The 22,718-nt window shown below is 42.7% G+C and overlaps 2 protein-coding genes across 4 annotated transcripts in view; one reads left to right on the top strand and one right to left on the bottom strand.

Moving 5' to 3' along the window:
• LOC124787643 (T-cell immunomodulatory protein) overlaps nucleotides 1–22,718 on the bottom strand; it is a 439,315-nt gene that overhangs the window by 315,920 nt on the left and 100,677 nt on the right. The gene's annotated exons all lie outside the window — the stretch shown is intronic.
• LOC124787644 (transmembrane protein 47) overlaps nucleotides 1–22,718 on the top strand; it is a 375,006-nt gene that overhangs the window by 84,325 nt on the left and 267,963 nt on the right. The window contains exon 2 of one of the 2 annotated variants that reach the window (XM_047254428.1): nucleotides 15,269–15,332. The exons of the other annotated variant lie outside the window; for it this stretch is intronic. The gene's annotated coding sequence lies outside the window, so the exon portion shown is untranslated. The remainder of the gene's footprint in view (nucleotides 1–15,268; nucleotides 15,333–22,718) is intronic. 2 annotated transcript variants of the gene reach the window in all.

The raw sequence follows: 22,718 nt of genomic DNA on the forward strand, positions 1-22,718 counted from the left end.
ACGCCAAAAATTACAAAAAAATTAAGTTTAGAAATGCATCTCACATATTGTCCTGTGATCCACACTTTTCACGGCTCTTGGTCTCCCTACGATTTTCTCCAGTACTAAATTAGTGATTCCTTGATGCCACAGATTGCGTCCTACCAATCAATCCCTTCTTTTAGTCAGGTTGTACCACAACTTTCTCTTCTCTCCAATTCTGTTCAGTCCCCCCTCCTTAGTTACATAATCCACCCATCTAATCTTCAGCATTCCTGTGTAGCACCACATTTCAAAAGCTTCTATTCTCTTCTTGTATAAACTGTTTATCGTCCATGTTTCACTTCCATACAAATACTGTCAGAAAAGACTTTTTACACTTCATTCTATACTCGATGTTAATAAATTTCTCTTCTTCAGAAACCCTTTTTCTGCCACTGCCAGTTTACATTTTATATCCTCTCTACATCCACCATCATCAGTTATTTTGTTTCCCAAATAGCAAAACTCATCTACTATAAGTGTCTCATTTCCTAATGTAATTCCCTCAGCATCACCCGATTTAATTCGACCACATTCCGTTATCCTCGTTTGGCGTTTGCTGATGTTCATGTTATATCCATCTTTATAGACAATATGCATTACGTTCAGTTGCTCTTCAAAGTCTTTTGCTGTCTCTGACAGAATGACAATGTCATCGACATACCTCGGACTTTTTGTTTCTTCTCCCTGGACACTAAATCCTACTACAAATGTTTCTTTTGTTTCCTTTACTGCATGATCAGTATATAGATTGAATAACATAGGAGATAGGCTATAACCCTGTCTCACTCCCTTCTCAACAAATGCTTCCCTTTCATGCCCCTCGACTCTTACAGCCGCCATCTGGTTTCTGTACAACTTGTAAATAGCCTTTCAGTCCCTGTATTTGACTCCTGTCACCTTTAGAATTTGAAAGAGTAGTCCAGTCAACATTGCCAAAAGCTTTCTCTTGGGCTACAAACGCTATAAAGCAGGTTTGCCTGTCCTTAACCTATCTTCTATGAGAAGTCATAGGGTCAAAAAAACTGGCTCTGAGCACTATGGGACTCAACATCTGTGGTCATAAGTCCCCTAGAACTTAGAACTACTTAAACCTAACTAACCTAAGGACATCACACACATCCATGCCCGAGGCAGAATTCGAACCTGCGGCCGAAGTGGTCGCCCGGTTCCAGACTGAAGCACCTACAACCGCTCGGCCACACCGGCCGGCCTCATAGGGTCAGTGTTGCCTCGCATGTTGGTACATTTTCCCGGTATCCAAACTGATTTTTCCCGAGGTCGGCATCTACCGGTTTTTCAGTTCTTCTGTAAAAAATTCGTGTTAATATTTTGCAACTGTGCCTTATTAAACTGATAGTCGGGTAGTTTTCACACCTGTCAACGTCTGGTTTCGTTGGAATTTGAATTATTATATTCTTCTTGAAGTCAAAGAGTAAGTCTAAGGGTATGTTGCCTGTCTCATAAAGTTTGTTAACCAGATGTAAGACTTTTGTCATGGCTGGCTCTCCCAAGCTGTCAGTGGTTCTAACGGAATGTATTCTACTCATAGGGCCCTGTGTCGACTTAGGTCTTTCAGTCCTCTGTCAAATTCTTCACGCAGTATCGTATCTCCCATCTCATCTTCATCTACGTCCTCTTCTATTTCCGTAATATTACGCGTAGGTACATCCCCCTTGTATACACACACTATATAGTCGGTCCACCTTTCTGCGTTCCCTTCATTGCTTATGACTGCTTTTCTCTTTTCTCCAAACGTCTCTTTAATTTTTCCTGTTGGCGTGGCATCTATTTTTCTCCTAATGGTACATGCTTCTAAATCCTTACATTTGCCCTCTAGCCATTCCTGCCTATCCATTTTGACCTTCCCTTCAATCTCATTTTTAGGCGTTTGTTTTCCCTTTCGTCTGCTTCATTCACAGCATTTGTATATTTTCTCCTTTCATCAGTTAAATTCAGTATCTCTTGTGTTACCCAAGGATTCCTACTAGCCCTCGTCTTTTTACCTACTTGACTATCGGCTGCCTTCACTATTTCATATCTCAAAGCTACCCATTCTTCTCCTGCTGTATTGCTTTCCGCCTTCCTTGTCAATAGTTCCCTAATACTCCCCTGAAACTCTCTACAACCTCTGGTTCTTTCATTTTATCCAGGTCCCATCTCCTTAAATCCCTATGTTTTGCAATTTCTTCAGTTTTCATCTGCAGTTCATAAACAATAAATTGTGGTCAGAGTCCACATCTGCCTCTGGAGCTGACTTAAAATCTAAAATCTGGTTCCGAGATCTGTCTTAATCATTATATAAATCAGTTTGGAACCTTCCAGTGTCTTCAGGACTCCTCCACATATGCAGCCTTCTACCATTATTATTAAACCAAGCGTTAGCTATGATTAAATTGTGTGCTGTGCAAAATTCTAGAAGGCGGCTTCCTCTTTCGTTCCTTACCTCAACTCCGTATTCACGTACCACCTTTCTGTCTTTTCCTACAATCTAGTTCCAGTCACCCATGGCTATTAAATTTTCGTCTCCCTTAACTATCTGAATAATTTCTTTTATCTCATCGTACATTCCTTCAATCTCTTCATCATCTGCGGAGCTATACTGTGTGATCAAAAATATCCGGACACCTGGCTGAAAATGACTTACAAGTTCGTGGCGCCCTTCATCGGTAATTCTGGAATTCAGTATGGTGTTGGTCCACCCTTAGCCTTCGTGACAGCTTTCACTGTCGCAGGCATATGTTCAGTCGGGTGCTGGAAAGTTTCTTGGCAGCCCATTCTTCACGGAGTGCTGCACTGAGGAGAGGTATCGATGTCCGTCGGTAAGGCCTGGCACGAAGTCGGCGTTCCGAAACATCCCAGAGGTATTCTGTAGGATTCATGTCAGGACTCTGTGCAGGCTGGTCCATTACAGGAATGTCATTGTCGTGTAACCAGTCTGCCACAGGCTGTGCATTATAAATAGGTGCTCGATCGTGTTGAAAGATGCAATCTCCATCTCCGAATTGCTCTTCAACAGTGGGAAGCAAGAAGGTGCTTAAAACATCAATGTAGGCCTGTGCTGTGATAGAGCGACGTAAAACATCAAGAGGTGCAAGCCTCCTCCATGAAAATCATGACCACACCATAACACCACCGCCTTCGAATTTTGCTGTTGGCACTACACACGCTGGTAGAAGACGTTCACCGGACATTCAGCATACCCACACCCTGCCATCGGATCGCCACATTGTTTACCGTTATTCGTCACTCCACAGAACGTTTTACCACTGTTCAATCGTCCAATGTTTATGCTCCTTACACCAAGCGAGGGTCGTTTGGCATTTACCGGCGTGATGTGTGACTTGTGAGCAGCCGCTCGACCATACAATCCAAGTTTTCTCACCTCGTGCCTAACTGTGATAGTACTTGCAGTGGATCCTGGTGCAGTTTGAAATTCCTATGTGAGGGTCTGGACAGATGTCTGCCTATTACGCATTACGACCCTCTTCAACAGACGGCGGTCTGTCAGTCAACAGACGAGGTAGGCCTGTACGCTTTTGTGCTGTACGTGAGCCATCACGTTTCCACTTCACTACCACGACGTAAACAGCGGACCTATGGATGTTTAGGAGTGCGGAAATCTCGCATACAGACGTATGACACAAGGGACACCCAATCACCTGACCACGTTCGAAGTCCGTGAGTTCCGCGGAGCGCCCCATTCTGATCTCTCACAATGTCTAAAGACTACTGAGGTCGCTGATATCGAGTACCTGGCAGTAGATGGCAACACAATGCACCTAATATGAAAAACATATGTTTTTGGGTGTGTCCGGATACTTTTGGTCACATAGCGAGGTTGGCATATAAACTTGTACTACCGTGGTGGCTGTGGGCTTCGTGTCTATTTTGACTGCGGATTCACTATGCTGTTATTAGTTGCTGCTCCGGGTTCCTGTTTTTTTACTCATTGTTAAACCTACTCCTGCATTACCCTTATTTGATTTTGTATTTATAACCTTATATTCACCTGACCAGAAGTCCTGTTCCCCCTGCCGCCGCACTTCACTGACTCCCACTACATCCATTTCCCTTTTTAAATTTTCTAACCTACCTGCCCGGTTGAGGAATCTGACATTTCGTGCTCTGATCCGTAGAAAGCCAGAAAGAAAAATTCAGATGTTAACATATGTAATATGTTAACATATAAACAAGTCGAGATGTTCTAATACTGCTTTAACGCTATCAGCACACTGCGAGGATTTAAAAGTTTCCATCCAGTAGCATTCGCTGCACTGCGACGCCAACTGCGAGGATCATTCAGCCTATTTGCTGGCGTGCATTCAGAAAACGTGTACTGCTTTAGGTGTCGGGCCGGTACGGTTACTTTCTAACACGCCGTAGCCTAGATACTCATCTCGACCTTTCCGTTCGTGCGTCTCGCGGATGGGAGTGCTCTGCATTGGGAAGCTACCGTACCTTCATTCGGGAGGAGTGGGATTTTAAGTACCTGTCCAGCCATCCACATTTAAGCTCATCTAATTCGATTAAGACGAATGCCAGGATGATTCCTTTGAAAATAACACGACGAAGGTATCTCCCCATCCTTGTCATATCGTATCGGGGGAAAAGATAATTACAGCACAACCTGACAGAAAGAAGGGGATCGATTGATTGGACACAGCCCGAGGCGTCAAGGAATCGTCAATCAGCCAATGAAGGAAAATGGAGCTAGTAAAAAATACAGGGGGGGGGGGGGGGGGCGAGAGCCTTGGCTGCGGCAAGCAGGTTACAGAGGAAGTAGGTTTGTAGCTTGCAGTAGTTACGCAGAGATGAAGAGACTTGGACAGGGCAGACTAGTGGGGAGAGCTGCATCAAACCAGTTTTTTAAGAGAAGACTGTAGCTACTACCTTGTCAAATCCAAGTTTGCGCTCGGTATCTAATGACCTCATAGTCGACGAGACGTTAAACCATAATCTTTCTTCACTTTTATTAATAACTTTTCTCGGGAACTGGAGAACGTGATCCAGAGGGAAACTGGTATAGATAATATGTATCATGCTGAATAAAGGAAAAGAGTACGTCCAGAGTTTCCGGACAAAGTGACACTTTGATTTGTGGATTTACATGTTTCTAATTCGAGGAAACTGTGTGGCGTAAGTTGTGTAATAGTTACTTTAACAGAATAGTGTCCTATTCCTCTTGTGCGGTTTTGGTAAGTATTGAAGGTCATTGTACGAGGGTGAGTCAAATGAAAACCTTAAATTTGTAATAACAAATCGAAATTTCGCGCCGTTATCCTGTAAGTTGGTAAGCGTGCTACAAACAGCGTGCAGAATGGCCTGTAGGTGGCAGCATAGTGCAGATGCACACATACCGTCGCAGTATCAGTATAACTGGCCGCCCCACTTGCGATTTGCACCAGAGAAGAACAGGGTTCTGTTATTCTGTTTTTGCGTATTGAAGGTGTGAAACTTATTGAAATTCATCGACGAATGAAGGTTCAGTACGGTGATGCATGTTTGTCACAGCAGCAAGTCTGCGAATGGAGTAGGTAGTTCGCAAATAGTGTGACTTCAGTGGAAGATGCTCCTCGTCCAGGTCAGGCACAATGAGTTGTGACTCCACAGAACATTGCAGCAGTTGAAGCCATAGTGAAGGAACACCGCCGAGTGACACTGAATGACATTGCAGCATGTTTACAGATTACTCATGGGTCAGCACACCACAATGTGCACGATGTGCTCCAGTTTCACAAAGTGTCTGCGAGATTGGTGCGACGGCAGCTGACTCCTGAAATGAGAGAACGACGTGTTGATATTTGTGAAGAACTTCTTCGGCGCTTTGAACGAGAAGGTGAGGTGATGGCTTCCTTGCAAGAATCGGTACTGGGGATGAAACATGGGTTAACTTCCACCAACCAGAAACGACGAGAGCGAGCAAGGAATGGCGCCAATCCTCATCACCAAAACCAAAGAAGTTCCGAACAGAACCATCGGCAGGGAAGGTTATGCTGACTCTTTTGGGACGAAAAATGCGTCATTCTGGAGCATTACATGCCTAGAGGGATCACTGTCACCAGTGCATCATACACAGATCTCCTAAAAATCATCTGCGGCCTGCAATCAAATCAAAGCGACGTGGATTGCTGTCAGCAATGACAATGAAGGCCCCACACTGCCCATACAACAGTTGGAACTATCAGACCTGCATTTTGAGTGTTTTCCTCATCCACCATACTCACCAGACCTTGCCCCAAGTGAATTCCTTATGTTTGGACCACTCAGAGACGCAATGGGAGGAAAGGAGTTCCGTTCTGATGAAGAGGTACGCCACGCGGTGCATGAGTGGTTGCGCGGACTACCAAAAGAATTTTTTTCTAAAGGAATTTATGCACTTTGTAAGCGCTGGATGACTTGCATTGAGCGTGGGGGAGATTATGTTGAAAAGTGATGCAGCTTTGTACCACTTCTGGACAGTAATCATTATTTTAAGAAAATGTAAGGTTTTGATTTGACTTACCCTCGTATTGATGATATAAAACTTGAGGATAGCATTATTGATAGTGCGACTAGAAACTCTCTCTTTTCTGCGCTGAAAAACTTAACCGGTCACCATTCAAATCGCTGGACATACGAATATGATGACAGACTACTTTTTGTGTGTTTTTTTTTAAGATAATTGTAACGCGAAATACATGTTGACATCTAATGTTCCGGAACAAAACATGATTGCGAAGTGATAATAGTGAATTAAGCGCTGCGATTGTCTCTTTCCAGTGAAGGTTGAGACTCTCCGTTGTTATAAGTCGTGTATTAAGCTTTAGTTCGTACTAGTGAGCACAATGAATAAGGAGAACTTACCCTCGGCAGTACTGCTCTGAGCCGGCCGAAGTGGCCGTGCGGTTAAAGGCGCTGCAGTCTGGAACCGCAAGACCGCTACGGTCGCAGGTTCGAATCCTACCTCGGGCATGGATGTTTGTGATTTCCTTAGAACTAGTTAAACCTAACTAACCGAAGTTCTAGGGGACTAATGACCTCAGCAGTTGAGTCCCATAGTGCTCAGAGCCATTTGAACCAAGTACTGCTCTGAAATCAGATGTGGAAACATCGATGACAGTGAAAGTTAGAATTAGTCCAGGAGGTGTGCTCAGGTACCCTGATGATTGAGGCAAGTGCTTGCGATAAACAGGAAACCCGTTTTCGAGGTCCCGGTCAGAAAAGCGTTCTAAATTCCCACTACACATTCATCACATTGCAAGTCTAGCGTATTTGAACAGTTTGCACTGTTGTTATTTCATGCAACGGCGTTCATCTTTAATGTCATCCCCTTTGATGCAGTCATTTCATTTCAGAACATTTGATTCGTTTCAGTATCAGAAAGATAATGGCACGACAATTCGTGACGAGAGATGATCTGTGGTTAAAGATGATGATCGGAAAATGGTGGATTAATTATTCATTGTAGTCGTCCCAAACTGAACAGCATTGTTTGTAAAGAATCGGTTTGCGCTACTGACAGAAGGTGCGCTACTAAACAATTGTTCTGCTTCTTAAACAACCGCTGTCTGCTGCGTGCACAAATCGGTAATCTGCAGCCCAGTGCCGATATCTGAAATTTCTGATCATGAAATGGTCAAAAGCTAGTTTACCAAAGATACACCAAGAAATATTGATAGCAACATTCACCAAGTGCATGGCATTTGCTTTGCGAAGTATTTCATTTCCGACTACTTACTACTATATTTTTCGTAGTTAATGAAATTAGGTTACGTCACAATGTCAAGCACGTGGCTGTGCCACTCGAGATCTTGAATAGTTTAGAACGATTGTTTCACGTTCTAACGCTTCACTTTTCATAAATCTGTCGTCTTACCTCCCCCGGGACGTATCTTTTATTTTGACGTGTACTTCCGACACATCGGGCAGTTCCTTCTCGCTGTTTTGCGCATGTGACCTATTGCATGGAAAAGCCACCTGGCGATGGTTCCCATGTGAAAAAACGACGGCTGAGGTTGCGATTAGCATGTTAGTGGCGCCGAGCTGTTGCTTTCACGTAGCCTCCCTCACTCGTCCTTGTAATGTCGAAAAGCTTCTCTGGAGATGAAGCGTAGCCTTGATACAGCGTTTACCTGCCCTACATTTTGAAGGGGCTATCATACACTCGTAAGTTCACATCTCTTAGAAAATAGATGATTGACTCCAGGTGCAGTCTAATTACACACACACACACACACACACGACAAGACGCCCATGACCGCGCCGCTATCCCGCGCTACTTCTTGCTAACGGTTGGCTATGTTACGACCTTACAGTACGTGGCGAAGGGTATTCTGGTTACCATTATCATTTCTCTCTGCTTCCCTGTTCTGTTCGCGAAAGATGCGGGAGGAGAACTAATATGGTAGTCCTCTCGTCATGGTCATTTCACGGGGCACAAGTGGGAGGGACTAATATTTTGCCCCACCCTCCTTAGAACGCACGTTCTCGGAATTTCAACAATAAATGTCTCCGAGATGCACAACACCTCTCGTGTAGCATCTGCAGGTACTTAGACTTAGCGAATATTTAAAAACAAACTACTCTTTCGTTCTATGATTAACTTACAACGTGATGGCATCTGGGTTCTTATTTCTACCTAATGTAAGGCAACTTGGTGGAGATACTATACGAACGAAGAGGGGAGGACAGGCCTGCGAAACAGCAAAATATGCCTAACTTAAGTGTCGTATTTAACATTTTTTATCCTTCATTTTTTACTTGTTGTTCAAAGAAGCGTAATGAAAAATTGTAACATTGAAATAAACTGCACAGAAGGAGCAGAGGAAAAAGTAATACATTGTATCATTTCAGCGATTTCTTTATTAATCTGCATTAGCACTCTGATAGTGATCTTGTACAATGTGGCGGAGGCTACCTGAACATGGGTTTTCAGTGCTTTTTTTTATTGGAATGGAAAGGAAAAATCCCTAAAAAGTCTTACTCCCTAAAAATAATTTCAGAAATTTTTGACTCGAAATATTGTTTAATACGGCAGTGACCGATTTAGTATTTGACAACAGTATTCTTAATCTTGCTTTATGTTATTTGTTCTGTTTTCCATCTGAATCATTGGTAATACACACGTCGACAAAATACAGGGTGTACATAGTGTCTGGGAATAGTTTGAAACATTTATTGCACAAGAACCAAACATTATACAGATATCATACATACGTCGTTTTGAAGAGAAACCCTGAAAGTTTTTTTCATGTATACCGCCACAGCGTGTTTTGGTAATTTGCCGATAGTCAGCGCTAGTCGCAAACATTTCGAGTTCCGGTGCGGAGCGAGCTTTCTGTGTGTTGGAGTTCATGAAATGGCCTTCCCGGTCACCAGATCTCACCCCGTGTGACTTTTTTCTGTGGGGACACATTATCAGTCAAGGTTCGCATATCTAATGTTCGTAAAAAAAAAAAAAAAAAAGATTCTCTTCAAAATGCAATATGTATGACATCTGTACAATGTTTAGTTCTCGTGCAATAAACGTGCAATAAATAATTGAAAGTGTTCCCGGACTTAAAGTACACCCTGTAAATACGTCATCATACGAATACCTCTTTGAGCTTTCGTTACCAGCATCTCCCTCAGAATTGGCGCCAAAGGTGTTAGCCTAATTTCGGTTTTTCAGCGTTTCCTTAACTCCGTTCTCGTGCTAGGGGGTATGATTCAACAAGGCTGCGGCCGATTGCCTGATCTCAAAGTTACAGCTGGTATAAAGAAATGCCTCATATCTGTATTTTAAGGTTATATCTGTAAAATGTATTTGAAGTGTTTGTCGGTGCGTATTAACGTCAAATAATTACTGTGTCAGATCTCTTAATACTTAACAATCTAGTTGTGCTAATCTGTTAAGTAAATACGAGCAAGGTAAAGAAAATGTAAAATTAAAACAACTGCAGCCCTCTGTCGCGATAAAAACTTCATTTTCGCGACCGAGGGCTGCAGTTGTTTTGATTTGGCCTTGTATCGGTCGCTGACAACGCAGCCGTGTTTAAAGCTTTAAAGGAAATGTAATTATTTCTAGCTCGTCGGAGAAATAATCTCTAAATATACAATTAAATAGAAACAGTGGAAGAAAGGAAACAAAAATGATTACATGCATTTGTTAATGAAATGACGAATGATCTTCGAATTTGCAAGTATCATTTGTTATGTCCAGCTGCCGACCACTGCACTGCACTACATAGGTGTTCTTTTTCCCTACTCCAGGATTTCTCAGTACCTCTGTTTTTCTCTAGATAACCTTCATCAGCAAGCTGTACTGTCATATATGTGCATCGTTTTTTTTTTTTTCATGAAAAAGCCGGTGTGTTTGAGCGAACTGTTTTGAAAATGACTGATGTATGAAAACGGCGAAGTAATTTAACGCAAGTTTAGTCTCGTTCTGGGAAAACGTAAGCATCACACTAATTACTAGAATTGAAAATGATAGTCGGGAAAATATTATTTTAGTTATTCTGCTCTAATTGTAGATATATGTACCCGCAGGAAACGAGCAAGAGAGGAGGAAAGAAAATTGATGGAGCAGCAGTTTCCGCATCAGTGCATCCGTTTATAGTCGTTTTCTCGTGCTGGAATCGCAGAAGGGATGCTGCGAACTGCTTTCCTTTACCATTCAAACAGACTCAGCAGCATGTCAACGGTACAGGACTCCAGGTCTTAACGGTGTTCGTCATTTTCACCGTCTGTGTGTTTGAGCCAAACAATTGTTGCCAACAGGAACAAAGTTTCCGTAAGTTGACTTTTCCTCATTCATGCAAAAAACGTACATCTTTACTCAGCTAAAAATTTCCGATGCCCAGAACGTCCCACAGTATAAAAGCGAAATATGTGTCGCGATTTCCACGTAACGGCATTTTTCCACTTTTCGATCTCAAATAATAATAAGGAAAAGATATATTTGCTAACAGTCACGCGGTGAAAGCTACCTTGGTGAGATATTGCAGAAGATATGTGGTAGAACATATTTGTTTCCCACTGAAATGACACTGTTCTGCTTGAATAGAAAAATTGTGATGCTTGGCAAGTGTTGCCGGTCACGTAAAGTAACCTCATATAATTGCGTCTGTTAGATCATCACTTGTTACTGCGTAAATGGTACGCCCTTGTAGCTTGTTCCATAGTTCGCAGCGTGCCCCCTTCACTTTTTCATTGCTTAACGCAGAGGGGTACCTCATACAGTTTTCAAATGTTATACCAGTCTCATTAGGCTTTACCCGGTAGCATATGTGACGATAGATACGGGCAAGGCAGAGCCGGAGTTATTGTCAATTGTGTTTATTCGCTGAAGCGTGTCGGCCGCCCCCTTTCCCATTAATAATTACGTCCTGTTGCGTTGTCAGGTCCGAAAGCGGGGGCGTTTGCGTAGGAGTGCCGGTACGCAGCAGAGGTATACGAAGCCAATATCGTGTGGGAGGTGGTCAGTGGATCGACCCATTGTCTTTATTTCTTTTTATTTTACCAGTATAGTAGTGCTGCTGTCCACTTTCACTTTAGGAGTGTTTTGCTGTAATTTTATAATAGCTCTAGCTTCATTAAAGAACTTCTATAATTTGCTAGTAGTCGTTTAAACAACCAGAGATGTCTGGTTTTATTCACAACAGCGCACAATTTTCTCGTTATAACTAAAAAATGGGAAACGATACTGTCAAGTGACATCGTAACTACATGAAAATCAGGGGATAATTCTAATTTCTTTTTGTGACAGACTTTCTGTTACATGTAATATGAAGTTCATAGTAACAAGAGATCTGTTATAGAAAATTTTATGTTGCCAAGCTACATTTAAGGGAGGTTCTTTGGAGATTATCACCGTATATACGTTATTATCTATTTACATGCGTCCACATCCGTGCAGTATTTTAGAAGTGATTTCATTTTCAACCTGGGATTGTTAATAACTACATTCATGTATGAGAGACACTACAACAAAGGTCCCAGGCATCACGGAAAGAATTGCTGTCAAAATTCCGAATGATACTTTTCCAATTAAATTAAAAACCTGTTACTTCCTCAATATATTTCTGGCAATTAAGGGAAATTTAAGATTCAGTTACCCGCTGTATACGAACGAAGTTGCCCTAACTAAACAATTGGCCTTCGTTAACTCTAATGTTTGTGTTCGTTCAATAGTAGCCTAACTAGCGATATGCAAAATAGGCCAAATAAGTACAGAATGATTAAATTTCGATCTCAGTTGTGCTAATATTTTTGTGTTCTTCAGTAGCAACATTACACCTCTTCAGAGGTTTTGAAAGTACTTGTTACTGTATTCAACTGTAAATGGCCTTAGAAATATGAATGTACTATTTTCAAAAGAAAAATGAATTCTGGTTTTTTGTGGCGAATGCTTACAGTTTACTACTGGATTATTAATACAGGGTGGGGTAAATAAAGGTGGCCCAGAGAGCAGAGTTCCAGGGTACAAAGAAGCACAGCTAGGAAAAGAAATACAGTACTAACCTGACCAGAGCAGATGTTGAAAGTGACCACCATTCATGTCTTGCCATTTTAGGGCTCTGGTCAGCAAGTTGCTGAAGAGTGACTGCTGGAATCGCTGCAGTCACATCCGAAATGTTCTGCTGCAGTTCTTGAAGACTGAGGGTTGTTGGGATACACCTCAGACTTGAGGGCTCCCCACACAAAGCAACCGCACACTGACAGATCAGGTGACCTGGATGGCCAGTTAGGGTCGCGACCAGACTAATCTCTGTTAACAACTCTGTCAGGCCTGATGATTGTGTAAGTATGCTCCAAGGTTCGGCCGGCTGTATGGGCAGTTGATCCATCCTATTGGAAGTAATTGCAGATCTTCTCCTCCGTTAATGCAATCACAGATGGTTTCTAAATGTTGCCAATGTAACGCCAAAGTCAGCAAATGATGAAAGAAGATCCAAAAACTGTGGTGAGCAGACACTGCACGCCAAACCCCAACCTTCTGATCATGCAACAATGTTACGTGGAAGTTATGTTTATTCTCCGCTGCCCAGAACCTGTGATTCTGTGAGTTGAAACAACTACTTAGGTGTACCCAGGCTTCAACAGATTAAAGAACAGATCCGTGTCCAAATCATTCATAGTTATCTCAGTGGACAACGGTTCGCATAACTGGAGACGCCGAGGAACATCTGCTGGCTTCAATGCGTGGACAGCAGACACTCGGAAGGGATGCCTGTACAGGTTCAGGTAAAGTATTCGTCCGCATGATCTACGTGATAGTCCGGTCTGTTGCGACAGGTGTTGGTTTGATTTAGCAGGACTCTGGAGCATTTTCTGGTGTGCGGGCACGTTCGGAATGTTTTTTGACTTGTCTTATGCCAATTCCGGACTAAGCGTTGTATGGTACTCTTTACTGGTACTTTGACACCATTAAACTCCTCAGCAGACAACTGACCACACCGTTTCCACGGTTTTGTTGTCCGGTAACTTTCCACAACGAACACTCGCTGCTCCACTGTTGGATACCACCGTCCCCTTTGTACTGACACAGCTCGCGCTACGCTCTGAACCGGTGAGTATCACGTGGCAGGCGTACACTGGATGTGGATATGTGCATACAGCCACGTTCAATCGTGTCCACTGATCTGGGCCACTTTTATTTGCCCCACGATGTATTACAGTTCTCATGATTTACTTGCAACATGATTTCTCAGTTTGTGAACTACGGACAAAGCTTTTATCTGGGTATATAATATTGTCTCGTATGATCTCCATATCAGGCTTGGAATCTGTAACGCGGATAGAGGAATCTGCGTCAGACAGATGGAGTCTCTTCAGTGGGCACTCCACTTTCGACAGAACACGCACCTAGAGATGATGCACTAGAACAAATATTGGACTACGGTCCCCTGAGACATACAAAGCGTTTTCTTTTTTTTTAATACTTCCAGTAGTTCTCGATTGCAACAAATGTTAGTTTGGGGTTCAGGCGACCGAAGTACCGTCGTGAGCCAAGGTATGCCGCTAACCATTTACCGCTTTTTAAATTACTGCTATAAAATTTTCCCTCTGACTGCATGGAACACATGAACTTGCTAGTTTTTTCCACGTTTGGAGTGCGCTGCTACTCCGCAACTGTGTACCGAATTAATGAATTTGTTAAAATGCTCTTTTTTTTTTTTTTTTTTTTAGTCCACGACCATGACTAACAGATCAAGTGACTTACATTTTCAGCTGATGATATGACTCAGAAAAGAAGAATGCATTTCAATTTGGAATTTAGCGCATTGAGTATGTAGAATAGAAACCCAAAGAGATACTCCTAGTTAGTTTTCCCAATGTAGAGATTGCTTCTAAGTGTGCTTGTATTTTCGTTTGTGTCAGCCATGGCTGCATCTACAGCTCGAACTTTCTGACTTAAAGATTGTAGGTAAAATAGGAGAGGGAGAACGACATTGGCTGCAGTTGGCCCCAACCTTTACGTTTAACCGTGTCTAAGGTTGTTCCCAGCAGCCAGCCCTTCCTTTGGTCCACTCCCCGGCATGTATTCTAATGTGGCGGTACCAGATTACGTCTTGTCCAGAGTGTCGAAACTTTTCGCTGTGCAGCAACTCGCTTGTCTATTGATTATCAATTTTTGGGGTCAAAGTCATTCAGTGATTTATCTGCATTAGGTAGTACCAAGAAATCATTGAACCTGAGTGAAAAAAAAGAAAAAACTTGGCAGAGCTTCTGGTTTGACTCCTCTACTAACTCCTCATAATAAAATATCCTTTCTTTAGTTGTGACAGACAGAAACTTCAATCGTTTCTCCGTTGCCATAAGTTCTGAACATTCTAAATTTGACACTTTCTCTTTCACGGCATTCCATGCTTTGTAACCACTCATTGAGTAAAGACTGAAGTTGCACCTAGTCATTTCATTCGTATCTGTGTGTATCAAATTAATTTTTACAGTATGGGCTGTGGTTGGTGTGAGGATTAAAATAATATTGTGTAATGAATTTTCCTTTGTTAATACTTGACGTGAAACCATTGATAATTTTCAAGACTTTCTTAAATATCATTGCACAGTACCTGTTATTCCAGGTAAGTTATATAGTACATACTGTCTTGTTACAGTAATACAGTTTTCTTGTTTATGCTCGCTGTGATACGGAAGCTGGGCTGAAAAAGTGTGACACAGGCGGCTTCTCTATCACTTGCGAGCTCGTGTGCCGTGTGATGCTAATTGACTAACAGCTTGCGTTTGTTGTTTGCAATGTTGTTGCATGTGGACTGTGCAGCCGGTGAACTTCAAGCAGCCAAGATTGCTTCGCTCAACAGACCCACGTACCTCCACACCCAAAGGTGAGTACCCGTGTACAAATTAATTCTGAATCTAACAGGGAATATCAAAAAGTCGTAGCCACATTTTTAAGTACCGCCTATTATTTAACACTGTGACGGTAAATGATTCTATAATTAATTAGTGTCCTCAGTATAATGTTCTACAATCGCCTCAGTCAAAGATCAGCCGCTCTCAGTCAAAGTTCCACGTAGTTTCAATCGAGCTTGCACCCAGGCTATTTATGCTTGGGCCGATAAAGATTTTGCAGGAAAGTTGAACATGCTTGCGCTCTGATGTTAGTCACAGTGGGTGACGCAACAGTAAAAAAGTCTCTTAATTTTCTTGATTTTCCTCCTGGCGTTCTAAACGAATAATTGAGAGATTTTGTCTTTGGGATCTGTCGAGTTAAGATAAAAGTATTGTAGTGGGACACAGTTTTCCTTTCAAGGAACTGCAGTTATGCCTGCTTGTAATTTTCGATGTCGTTTGTAGTTTACATGTCATGAAATTGGTCGCCGAAAAATATGAAATGATGATCAAGCAGTGTGAGAGCATCGGTTATGAGCACAAAAATGATGAAGCCAGTGGGAAGTAAATACTCGCGTATTCCTCGCATCAACTCACATTGAATTTGTTACACACAGAAAAACATAATTTCATCGTACGTTTGAAGGTCAAGGTGTTTCTCGTAAAGTGTGCTTCAGTTTACAATAAGAAATTAAGTGGAATACTGTTTTGTAAAATGCCATTTGATATTGTTAGCGCGGCATGTCCGAACAATACGCTGTAAAATCCTGCGTTGGGAACGTGCCTGTTGCTGTGGCTTGTTGCACAGTGCTGCACTACGGGTGAAAAGTACAGGGCTACTACAAATGATTGAAGCGATTTCATAACTGGAGACCGACAGCGCCGACTTCATCTTTCAACAGGATGGTGCTCCACCGCACTTCCATCATGATGTTCGGCATTTCTTAAACAGGAGATTGGAAAACCGATGGATCGGTCGTGGTGGAGATCACGATCAGCAATTCATGTCATGGCCTCCACGCACTCCAGACTTAACCCCATGTGATTTCTTTCTGTGGGGTTATGTGAAAGATTCAGTGTTAAAACCTCCTCTACCAAGAAACGTGCCACAACTGCGAGCTCGCATCAACGATGCTTTCGAAATCATTGATGGGGACATGCTGCGCCGAGTGTGGGAGGAACTTGATTATCGGCTTGATGTCTGCCGAATCACTAAAGGGGCACATATCGAACATTTGTGAATGCCTAAAAAAACTTTTTGAGTTTTTGTATGTGTGTGCAAAGGATTGTGAAAATATCTCAAATAATAAAGTTATTGTAGAGCTTTGAAATCGCTTCAATCATTTGTAATAACCCTGTATAGCTTCAAACACAGTCCAGGCTTATGCTTTCCATTTGAACAAGACCGTAAATATAGTCCACGGGGCTGTTATAAATGGACATCTGATGCAATAACTCGCAATAGCACGCGGTGGTCTGGTCTCTCGTTCGCTCGCTCTCGGTGACGTGCCCTTTTAACTGAATAAGTGGAGGTCCTGCGTATATGGTGCTTAACAGAATGTTCTGTTGTTATTCAATTGAGAGGCTGTGGGTCTGCGAAGTCCATGTGTCTGGATGTATACGCGTATTAAATGTGCCGTTAAGAGGCAGTAGACGAAGCAAGTGAACAATAAACATAAGGAGAGCTGTGTGTGTGTGTGTGTGTGTGTGTGTGTGTGTGTGTGTGAGAGAGAGAGAGAGAGAGAGAGAGAGAGAGAGAGAGAGAGATATTTGTTTGTGGGGGGTGGGGGGGGGGGGTGGGTATCACGCAACGAGAGACATTTACGAGCAAACGAATGGTGACCTTGGGAATATTGGCTTTACGTTTACTCCCAGTGTCTATACCCACATCTTAAAAAAGGTGGGCAGGTTGTTAGAGTGCCTGACGAGGATGCTCTCTGCAACCATCGGTTCAGCTGTTATTGTGGTTTGCATATTTATTTACGGTGGGCAAGTGGATACCAGGGGAATGGGGTTTTTATATCTTCCAGTTAAGAATTTGTTTGTAGGGGGTTACTGGGGATAGCTTTTCTATACGGCTTACAGCCAGGAAAATCCTCAGAAAACACTTGACCACAACTGATTCTTACGCTTCAAAACAGTGTGTCAGCTTCACTCCCTTCGGCCTGATAGCTTGTTAGGGAGTGCCAACACAACAACGCGCGCAATAACTTATCTTGTTTTAATCGCTCAAGTTTGGCATTACGTCGCAGTGGCGAAAGGAAACTTCAGGGAAGTGGGTCGAAAATGTCTCCGAAAGAGGTATTTGTGGTTTGTGCTTCACTTGATATGAAGAGCACTTCGTCGATGTATGCGATCCACGTTGAAGGAAGATTTACAGGAACACAGGTATCGTGTGAATACCATTACACCGAACTGGAAAGGCCAGTTTGGTAATGCAATCTCAGACAATCTCATTTCCCTTAGCTTGTGCTCTAACAAGCTGATGCGTGCAGTTGGCAGTCCAACAAGAGCAGGTATTAAGGTAATACAAATATTGTAAAGTGCAACTACAAAAGTCCACTTCTTCAGACCGTTCACTCTTCAGTCACGTTGTTAGGACTGGCTACTAGATTTGTCGTTACCGTTCGTAGATCGTGACGAGCTCTGGCGAAGCACCTCTACATTGATGACCCAGAAGATTATGACCACCTGCTTATTGCCGTGTTGCTCCGCCTTAGAAACGCATTATAGCGCGATTGTCCGCAGCTTGGATTCACTAAGTCCTTTGTAGATTTCCGGAGGTACGTGGGACCAGATATGCACGCACGGGTCACGCAATTCCCCATAATTGTGAGCCGATGGTTCGTGAAGGCGAAGCTGTCGCCCGATACCGTCATAGATACGTTCCATTTGGTTGAGATTAGGCGGTGGTCAAGACATCAGTGTGGGTTCACAATCGTGCTAATCAAACCACTATAGCTCGATTCTGGCGCTGTGGCGCGGATATAGAGCATGACCTTGTAACCTCCCCGCAAGAAATTTAAATGTCAACAACGGTGAAATTGTAACCTCCCAGCAAGAATATGAAAGTCAATGTTACGCGAAATGTTCTCTTCCCACAAAACTGAATAATAAAAATGAGAGCCAAGCGTAACTCCCTTGCAAAATTAAAGAATAGTAATTGATCATAAACCCACAATAATATTAATTAAATAATTAACCATGAACTGAATGTAACATCTGAACAGAAATAATTCAACCTGATATATTCTTACCTCAGTAAAACCGCATTTATATCTGCTCTTATTTTTCGGCACAGCTCTGTGCAATGCTGGCCCATATTTAATTTTGATTCTTGGAGGGAATGCATAAGAAATATTATTTAACTTGAAATGAATCTTTTGCTTTAAAAAAGTTACTTTATAGAAAAATTATTATTGGGGCATTTTTTGAACAAATTAATTATAATTAACATACGTTGTTAGCTGAGCGCAATGCTGCTTCATTACCTTCTACAATATTACACATCGTCCACCACAATCCTGACCAGATTCGGAAGAACAGCACGCCGTCGACGCATGCCGACGCCCACTCAGTACAACCGTCCACTCGCTACATGCAACTGCTCCAGGCTGCTACTACTCTCCAACAGTCTACTCTCTCTGCCCACTCGCCACACACTACTGCCGACTGACTACTACTGCAGACAGAGTGCAACTCGCAACTGCACACTCGCGCGGTCAAGCGCAGAATAGCAACGATAAATAACTCTCTGGTCAGAGATTCTGTCATGCCTCGCCATCGCTGGTAATGAATACATACGTGTTTCAACCTGACACAGGCGGACCGCAGTACATTTCACGCAGTCCACAGCGGTACGGTGTCTTCGATTACGACAGGTTCCAAGAAGGCCCAAATGAATGTCCTCACTTCCGTAATACTGGCCCCACCTGTCATTGTCCGCGCCGTGGCGCATGTTTCGAGCAACCGTTCCCCGGACACAACCCTGGTATGAGAAGAAGTGTGACTTATCCGACCAGGTGACACGTTACCATTGATGAACGGTCAAACCTCGTTGATCCCGTGCCCGCTGCAATCTTAACCGACGATGTCGTTGGGTCACCACGGAAACATGTACTGCGGAGCCGCGCGTTCAATAATGTGCGCTGAATTGTGTGCTACGAAACACATGGCTGTACAAGCATTGTACCCTTTCGACAGATCCGCCACGGATCGTAGCGTACCCTGCTTAACAAACCGCACAAAACTCCGGCCTCCACGATCTGCGATGAGGCGTGAACATCCAACACAGTCACCTACTCGTGGTTTCTCCGCCCTTCAGCCACTTTCCACAGACAGTAGCACGCGAAAATCTGACCAGCTTCGCAGTTTGAGAGATGCTCCTTCCCAGGCGGCGGGTCGTAAAAATCTGCTCTAGGTCAGAGTAGCTTCTGTAAGTGGATTTCCCAATTTGTGGCTCTTATCGTCGCCACAATGATTCCCCGTATGTCACAGCTCTGCTTATTTACTTTCCATATCGCGGTAACGTGTCTCCAACGTGCCAGGCGGCATTAAGCCCTACCATGGCCAGTGGTCGTAATGTTTTGGTTCATCAGTGTAAAAGAGGTTTCGCGGGGTGTGTCGTTATGCATTTATTTCGCTGCTACCGCAGTTAATGGGAGTATTTTTCCCCGAGTTGTGAACACGGATGATTATCGGAAGCCGTCAAACAATGAGACACTTGTCTTGGATCTACTAACAAAGCGAAATGGAGAATGAAATACATACTAGTCATTCCATCTCTAAGTGTCGTTTCCCAACAGACAGCAAACGTGCTCTGATCGCGCATAGTGAATGTAGGTCTGTACACAACCAAAGAGGAATCCAACTGACGATGTATGCAATAGTTTCTTTGATGCCGACCGTCAGTGCTTGTGATATGGGTACTGTTCAGTTAAAATATTAAGTTATATAGCCTATACCTATTGTGGGGCGGCGGATAGAATTAATGTTGTTAAATGTTCCTATTATTTAGAATGTTATTTATGCTGTCTTTCGCCGTTCTCAACACTGGCTCTCTAACTACAATATTGGCAACCAGAAAGTGATTAGTAAAATGTGAAGCCTGTAATTAGAATTCCTAGTGCCCACTTCATCTGAGAATACACTTATAGTTACAGCTTATAGCTCTGAGGAATTAGGAGATTGTCCGGGATTTATAATCAAAAACGATTTTCTAAAATAGTTGAGTATATTCTGAAAGTCACAGATGAAAAACAAAAGAATCCACACAACCTAACTAACAGCGCAGTTCAGAGTCTGATGCGCTGATGCAACTATAATTGTCCAAATTGAATATTTAAATGAATGCTCGCCATAATCTGATGATTAGTTTCATCAAACGCCACGCAAAATAAAAGTAGAATGTTTGTCCCGCGACGGCACGTGAAAATACGACAATACGCAAACTGAAGATCGATAATTAAAGTCAACCCAGAATTAACACTTCACTCGCAAATGATTTCATGGTTACGCGTATCTCGAGTAACTTAATACAGCATCCGAGGCTGTTTGTAGTAATGATACCGACGCGACGCGACTCCCGACACAGATAGCGTGCTATTCAGCGCCTGGAGAGAACTGGGGCCTTGTTTCCTCGCGCAGCGTTCTTATATATAAAGCCGCGGTGCGGACGGCTAAGGGAACGCCTGATCAAATCGGCTCTCCCGACTAGCCGCTGGGCTAGTAATGCACCACTTTAAGTCATTGAATAAATCATATCTTCTTTTGCTGATGGCCGATGAAGCTCTCAATTTAAATGTGCATTCAGCACACAGGTAAGTAATCATAATAAAATTTTGATGTGGCTAAGTTAAATATTTTGGGCGAGAGAATTAATTTAATTATACTGCACGCAGTAGACGAGCTCTGAACTGGCCCTTTGGAGATACGCTATCGCTATAGTTTTATAGGTATTCGAATGAAACTTCTCACATCCTTATGCTGATAGCGGATCTCCATTCTACTTAAATTTAAACATCCTAGCCTTATTTATTAGCCTACTTAATCTATCTTGCTTCCTTAAGTTTTGAGACAAAAACCAGAAAATCATGAATTTCCACTAAAATCTTAATTTGTGAGACCCAGAAGACTGTTTTTATTAAATAATTATGAAAAATGAATCTAATTATAAATTTTTAACACTCTAGCTCTTTTCTGTTGCGCCAATGATTTTTTACAGAAAAACGTCCAAATTTCGAAAATGGCTAAAGTTATCGAACTGATATTCAACACACATTAATTTAGTATTACTCCTGACATGCTAGAAATGTTTTAGGTTATTTGCTTGATTTTTAATCTATTGCGCAACATTTATGACGTCAGAGCTAATTACAGCGGACTGGCTGGCACACAATGGAAAGACTGATGTGAATTTACTACAGCGTGAGTAGGCTGCTTCCCTACACTATATCTGACACGTTACAAATTGAAATTTGTATTGGGTGATAAAGTGATCGTATGTTGTTTCTCGCCTAACCATCACAACACATACAACTTTGCAAGATTGATCTAGTGCGATATTCGTTTTACCGATATTCATTAACAGGGACAGCAGAACTTGAGGAATAACCTGTACTCCAGCAGCGACAACACTACCTTGACCCGCACTACCACCACCACCACCAATCATGCAACGCTGCTGAGTAGGTGCCGGTCTGCTATGTGTTCATCGCCCGACACGTGGGGTAGCTGTCTCGGTACCGATCTGCATATCTGTGCTATTGGTCGCCGAACTTTGACGCTTTCACGACAGCGCAGTTTCGTCTCTCACTGCTGAGGTTGTGACTGAAGCCTCTTATTTATGACAGTGTGTTCGCCGCACCTGAAGATGTCGGTCAGTTGCGCCGACGAAATGTTGTGGAATTTTCGCGACGGCACCGGACGTCTTGCCCGAGAATAATATGTACTTGAACTACAAATTCATATGGACTCGTCTGGCGTTTTCACAGTGACCATCAACTGATTTTTACGAACTGCTGTGTTGTGATATTTGTTGAGGTTTTCATGTGTCTTACTCATTTAATCTGTTTTGAGTTTGACTTAGTTTGCGTGAATGGAGCTAGGTTACGCTATATACAAGGTGCGTTCCATAAGTAATGCGACCAAATTCATAAAAAATCATTTATTGTATATATTCGTACAAATAATCAAATTTTTTCAAAATAGCGCCCTCTTGCGTCGATGCACTTCTGGAGGCGATGTTTCCATGCCTGGAAGGAATCCTGGAATGCCTTTTCCGGAATGTCCTTTAGAGATGATGCAACACGCGCCTGGATGCTTTCAATCGTGTCCCAATGTCTTCCTTTCATAACTCCTTTTAACCGAGGACACAAGAA

The sequence above is a fragment of the Schistocerca piceifrons genome, chromosome 3, assembly GCF_021461385.2.
Source record: "Schistocerca piceifrons isolate TAMUIC-IGC-003096 chromosome 3, iqSchPice1.1, whole genome shotgun sequence".
Lineage (NCBI taxonomy): Eukaryota > Metazoa > Arthropoda > Insecta > Orthoptera > Acrididae > Schistocerca > Schistocerca piceifrons.